The sequence below is a fragment of the Macaca fascicularis genome, chromosome 15 (assembly GCF_037993035.2).
Source record: "Macaca fascicularis isolate 582-1 chromosome 15, T2T-MFA8v1.1".
Taxonomy (NCBI): Eukaryota; Metazoa; Chordata; class Mammalia; order Primates; family Cercopithecidae; genus Macaca; species Macaca fascicularis.
This window is the reverse complement of record NC_088389.1, coordinates 60,284,980-60,292,472: the sequence shown is the minus strand read 5'-3', so window position 1 is coordinate 60,292,472 and position 7,493 is coordinate 60,284,980.

Sequence of the window (7,493 nt, the reverse complement as noted above, 5' to 3'; positions counted from 1 at the left end):
CTGAACATATGAGTGCATGTGTCTTTTTGGTAGAATGATTTATTTTCCTCTGGGTATATACCCAGTAATGGGATTTGCTGAGTCAAATGGTAGTATTGTTTTAGTTCTTTGAGAAACCTCCAAACTGCTTTTCACAGTGGCTGAACTAATTTACTTTCCCACCAATAGTGTATAAATGCTCCCTTTTCTCCACAACTTTACCAGCATGTAATTTTTTGACTTTTTAATAATAGCCATTCTGACTGGTATCTCACTGTGGTTTTTATTTGCATTTCTCTGATGATTAATGATGATGAACATGTTTTCATATGTTTGTTGGCCTTGTGTATGTCTTCTTTTGAGAAGTATCTGTTCATGTTCTTTGCCCATTTTTTAATGAGGTTTTTCTTATTGAATTGTTTTAGTTCCTTATAGATTCTGGATATTAGCCTTTGTCAGATGTATAGTTTGCAAATATTTTTGCCCATTTTGTAGGTTATCTCTTTACTCTGTTGATAGGTTATTTTGCTGTACAGAAGCTCTTTAGTTTAATTTGGTTCCACTTGTCAATTTTTGGTTTTGTTGCAATTGCTTTTGGGGACTTACTCCTAAATTATCTGCCAAGGCCAGTGTCCAGGTTGGTATTTCCAATGTTTTCTTCTGAGATTTTTATAGTTTTAGGTCTTACATTTAAGTATGTGATCCATCTTGAGTTAATTTCTGTATATGGTAAAAGGTAGGGTCCAGTTTCATTCTTCTGCATATGGCAAGACAGTTATCCCAGCACCATTTATTGGATAGGGAATCTTTTCCCCACTGCTTGTTATTGTTGACTTCATTGAAGATCCAATATTTGTAGGTGTGTGGCTTTATTTCTGGGTTCTCTGTCCTGTTCCATTGATCTATGTTTCTGTTTTTGTAGCAGTACCACGCTCTTTTGGTTACTGTAGCCTTGTAGTATAGTTTGAAATTGGATAATGTGATGCCTATGGCTTTGTTCTTTTTGGTTAGGATTGCTTTGGCTATTCGGGCTCTTTTTGGTTCCATATACATTTTAGAATGATTTTTTCTAACTTTGTGAAAAATGACATTGGTAGTTTGATAGGAATAGTGTTGAATCTGTAAATTGCTTTAGGCAGTATGGCCATTTTAATGATATTAATTCTTCCAATCCATGAGCATGGGATATCTTTCCATTTGTTTGTATCACCTATGATTTCTTTTAGCAATGTTTTATAGTTCTTCTTGTAGAGATCTTTCACCTTCTTGGTTAGATACATCTAACTTTGTGAGTGTGGCTATTTTAAGTGGAGTAGCATTCTTGGTTTGGCTCTTAGCTTGAACATTATTGGCACATAGAAATGCTAATGGTTTTTGTATATTCATTTTTTAAAATAATTTTTTTAAGAGACGAGGCCTCACTATGTCGCCCAGTCTGGTCTTGAACTCCTGAGCTCAAGCGATGCTCCCACCTTGGCCTCCCAAAGTGCTGGGATTACATTCATGAGTCACCGTGCCCGACACTGATTTTTATATATTGATTTTGTATCCTGAAGCTTTACTGAAGTCATTTATCAGCTCTAGGAGTCTTTTGGCGGAGTCTTTCTTTAGAGTTTTCTAGGTGTAGAATCATATCATCAGTAAAGAGAAATCATTTGACTTTTTTGTTTTCTATTTGGATGCCTTTTATTTCTTTCTATTGCCTGATTGCCCTGGCTAGGACTTCCAGTACAACGTTGAATAGGAGTGATGACTCTCTCCACTCCTATTCAACATCATATTGAAGGTTCTAGCCAGAGCAATTAAGCAATAAAAGCAGATACAAGGCATCCATATTGGAAAGAAACAAGTAAACCTATCTCTATTTGCAGATGACCTGATGATCACCTCTATTAGCAGATGACTTGCAAAGAAAATCCTAATGAATACACACACACACATACACACAATTAGAACTAATAAACAAGTCCATAAAATTGAAGGATGCAAGCCAATATACAAAAATCAAGTATATTTCTATATGCTAACAACGAAAAATTAAAATGAAATAAGAAAATAATCACATTTACAATAGCATCAAAAAGAATAAAACATTTAGAAATAAATTTAACAAAATAATTACAAGGCTTGCCTACTTAAAACTATACAACGTAGTTGAAAGAAATTAAAGAAAACCTAAATAAATGGAAAGACATCCATGTTTATGGATCAGAAGACATAATATTATTATGATGGCAATACTACACAAACTAACCTACAAATCCAACATAATCCCTATCAAAATATCTGTTTGTTTTATAGATATTGATAGGCTGATACTAAAATGCATATGAGAATGGAAAGGACACAGAACAACCTAAACTACCTTAAAAAAAAAAAAAAAGAAGAAGAAGAAGAAGAACAGGCCAGGCGCGGTGGCTCACACCTGTAATCCCAGCACTTTGGGAGGCCGAGGCGGGCTGATCACCTGAGGTCAGGAGTTCGAGACCAGCCTGACCAACATGGAGAAACCCCATCTCTACTAAAAATACAAAATTGGCCGGGCGTGGTGGCGCATGCCTATGATCCCAGCTACTCGGCAGGCTGAACCAGGAGACTCTCTTGAACCCAGGAGGTGGAGGCTGTGGTAAGCTGAGATCGCGCCATTGCACTCCAGCCTGGGCATCAAGAGCAAAACTCCATCCAAAAAAAAAATAATAATAATAAAATTGAAAGACCCACACTTCCTGATTTCAAACTTACTACAACACTATAGTAATCAAGACTGTGTGATACTGGCATAATGCTAGAGATATAGATCTAGAGGGAAATTTATAGCTATAAATGCCTATATTACAAAAGAAGAAAACATTATATTTTGCATTTCTCAAAACCCATAGAACTACACAACACAGAATGAACCCTAATGTAAACTATGGATGTTAGTTAATAATAATATATCAACATTGGCTTATCAATTGTAACAAATGTACCACTCTAATGCAAGATGTTAATAACTCAACAAATGCTAGCAAACTTAATCCAACAATATATAAAAAGGATTATACACCATGACCAAGTGGTATTTATCCCAGGAATGTAAGTTTGATACTGCATATGAAAATCATTAATGGAATAAAATTCAAAGTCCAGAAATAGACCCTTGTATTTATGATCAAGTGATTTTTGATGCGGGTGCCAAGATCATTCAATGGGGGAAAGAATAGTTTTTTCAACAAATGATGCCAAGACAACTAGATATCCTCTCCGTGTCCCCGCCAAAAAAAAGAAGCTAGACTACGACCTCACATTATATACAAAAATTAGCTCAAAACGGATTACAGACCTAAATCTAAGAGCAAAACTATGAAACTCTTAGAAGAAAATGTAGGAGTAAACTTTTGTGACCTTAGATTAGGGGATGGTTTCTTAGATATTATTCCAAAAGTACAAGCAACAAAAGAAAAAAAAAAAGGTATATTGAACTGCATCAAAATTTAAAATTTTGTGCTTCAAAGGACACCATAATACAACCCACAGAATGGGAGAAAAGATTTGCAAATCATATATCTGATAAGGGACTTGTACCTAGAATATGTAAAGAATTCTTACAACTCAACAGTAAAACAAGTAACCCAATTTAAAAACAAGCAAAGAATTTGAAAGACATTTTCTGAAGCAGATATAGGAATGGGTGATAAGCATATGAAAAGATGCTTGACATCATTAGTCATTAAAGAAATGCAAATCAAAACCACAATTGGTTACCACCTCACACCCACTTGGATGGCTAAAAATCAAACTGACAGAGAATAGCAAGTACTGGAGAGGATGTAGAGAAATTATAAATCATGCTGCTATAAAGACACATGCACACGTATGTTTATTGTGGCACTATTCACAATAGCAAAAACTTGGAACCAACCCAAATGTCCATCAATGATAGACTGGAGTAAGAAAATGTGGCACATATACACCATGGAATACTATGCAGCCATAAAAAAGGATGAGTTCATGTCCTTTGTAGGGATGTGGATGCAGCTGGAAACCATCATTCTCAGCAAACTATCGCAAGGACAAAAAACCAAACACCGCATGTTCTCACTCATAGATGGGAACTGAACAATGAGAACACTTGGACACAGCAAGGGGAACATCACACACTGGGGCCTGTCGTGGGGTGAGGGGAGTGGGGAGGGATAGCATTAGGAGATATACCTAATGTAAATGACGAGTTAATGGGTGCAGCACGCCAACATGGCACATGTATACATATGTAACAAACCTACACGTTGTGCACATGTACCCTAGAACTCAAAGTATAATAATAAAAAATAAATAAAATTTTAAAAATAAAAATAAAAAAACTGAAAGAAAAAAAAGAAATTAGAATCACTGGAAAGGATGTAAAATGGTGGAGTTGCTGTGGAAAGCAGTCTGGTAATTCTTCAAAATGTCAAACAGCCAGCAATCCCACTCCTAGGTATATATCCAAGAAAACTGGAAACATGTCCATACAAAAACCTGTACACAAATGTTCATAACATTAGTCATAATAACCAAAAAGTGGAAACAATGCAAATGTCCACCAACTGAAGGATGGATTTTTTAAAATGTCATACAGACACAAGGGAATATTATTATGAAATATTATTCAATGATAAAAAGGAATGAAGTAGTGATACATGCTATGATATAGATGAACCTTAAAAATTATGCTAAGTAAAAAAGTCAGCCACAAAAGGCCACATATTGGATATTTCCAATTGTATTAAATGTCCAGAATAGGCAAATCCATAGAGTAGATTAGTGGTTGCCAGGGGCTAGGGAGAGGAAATGAGGAGTGAGGAGTGACTGCTAATAGGTATAGGGTTTCTTTTGGGGTAAAGAAAATCTTCTGGAATTAGATAGTGGTGATGGTTGTGTAAGTCTGCGATTGTGTTAAAACCCAATAAATAGTATACTTTAAAATAGTGAATTTTATTATATGCAAAATATATCTCAATAAAGCTAGATTTTTTTAAAAGGTCATTATAGCGGCAGGGCGCGGTGGCTCAAGCCTGTAATCCCAGCACTTTGGGAGGCCGAGACAGGCGGATCACGAGGTCAGGAGATCGAGACCATCCTGGCTAACATGGTGAAACCCTGTCTCTGCTTAAAAAAAAGAAAAAAAACTAGCCGGGCGAGGTGGCGGGCGCCTGTAGTCCCAGCTACTCGGGAGGCTGAGGCAGGAGAATGGCGTAAACCCGGGAGGCGGAGCTTGCAGTGAGCTGAGATCCGTCCACTGCACTCCAGCCTGGGCGACAGAGCGAGACTCCGTCTCAAAAACAAAAAAAGGGGGTCATTAGGTCATTATAGCAAACCAGGCAAGAGATTGTTGTAGCTTAAACCAGGATAATGGCAATGAAAATGAATAGAAATAAACAAATCGAATGAATTTCAGGGAAGTAGGAAAGACAGAACTTCTGAATTAATTGACTATGGAGGGAGGATGAGAGTGATATGTTCCAGATAAAATAAGAAGCTAAATAATTTTAAATCATGGAACACAAACATTTGTAGGAAATATGCATATAAAAAGTTTAGAAGGAAAAATACAAAAATGGTAATAATAGCTATATTATAGTAAGAGAAATTAAATAACTTTTTAAAATCTCATTTTCCAAAAGTTCTATAATGTGACTGACTACATTGCTTTTATGTTTAAAAATAGTTTTTGGCCAGCCTCCCAACAGTTTGGGAGGCTGAGGTGGGTGGATCACCTGAGGTCAGGAGTTCAAGATCAGCCTGGCCAACATGGTAAAACCCTGTCTCTACTAAAAGTACAAAAATTAGCTGGGTGTGGTGGCACATGTCCATAATCCCAGCTACTCCAAAGGCTGAGACAGGAGAATTGCGTGAACCCAGGAGGTGGAGGCTGCAGTGAGCCAAGACTGTACCACTGAACTCCAGCCTGGGCAACAGAGCAATACTGTCTCATAAATAAATAAATAAATAAATAAATAAAAATAGTTTTTAAATTTTGTAAAAATTATCAAAGAACAGGGTATCATATTTATTCCAACTATGAAGAAGTAATGATTCCCTATTAATTGAATCAACAGAAAAAATTACAAAGGGAAATATTCAAACATGAATATACGAAGCTTTTTATGTATACAATCAAAATTTTAAAATAAAGAAAATCAAATTCAGCAATGCTATATACTGGATACATGCTAATACAGGCTTATTAATTTTTAAAAAATCAACCATCCAGTATAAGTAGAGAGAAAAATAACATTAAAGACAATTGATTTTCAATGGCAGTGCCAAGGTAATTCAATGGGAAATGATAATTTTTTCAAGAAATGATTCTGGAATAAATGGGTACCCATGTTGAAAACCAAATGAATCTCAGCTCTTACGCCATCTAAAACAACTTGAAATAGATCATTAACTAAATATAAGAGCTAAAATGTGCAGGAAAAAAATGTAGAATATTTTAGTAACTTTGGGTTAGGCAAAGATTTTTAAAATAGGACACAAAAAGCACCAACTATAAAATTAAAAATTCAATAAATTGGACCTCATCAAAATTTGCATTTGCTCTTCAGAAGGCACTATGACAAAAATGAAAAGCCAACCCACAGACTAGAAAAAAATATTTGCAAAACATATATTTGACAAAGTACTGGCATAAGGAATATAAAGAATACTTACAACTCAATAAGACAGCAAACAACCCAATAAAAAAATTGGCCAAAATTTCACCAAAGACATGTCATCAAAGAAGATCTACAGATGGAAAAAAGCACATAAAAAGAAGCTCAACATTGTTTGTGGTAAGCAGCTTCTAAGATGGTCCCCAGTGATTTCCAAATCCTCGTATTCACACTCTGTGTGATCCCTTCCTCTTGAGTATAGGTTGGAAATAGTCACTCCTTTCTAACAAATAGAAATATGAATAAAAGTGATAGAAAGCACCTCTGAGATTAAGCTACAGAAAGATTGTGGTTTCAATTTGGGTTCTCTCTAGTTTTCTTTCTTAGATCACCAGCCTGAGGATGCTCGGGCAGCCTACAGAGGTCCATGTGATGAAGAACTGAGGACGACCAGCAATCATGTAAGTGAACTGGAAGTGGATTCTGTAGTCCCAATCAGCCTTGAGATGATTTCTACTTGACTCACACCCAGCCCTTCTAAGCCACACCCAGATTCCTAATCCACAGAAACTGTGAGATAATAAATGTTTGTTGTTTTAAGCCAGCAATTTGGGGGTAATTTGTTGCACAGCAATAGATAACAAATATATTATTAGTCATGAGGTAAATACAAACTAAAGCTACCAATGAGATACCTACACACTACCTAAAATTGGTAAAATTTAAAAGACTGAAAATGTCAAATGTTGGTGAGGAGGTAGAGCAACTAGAATTCTGATCTACTGGTAGTGGAAACAAAAGAAATACAGCTACTTTGTGAAATGTATTTGGCAGTTTCTTAAAAGTTTAACCATACTGTCTGCACCCATAAAAAAGAACAAGATCAGCTGG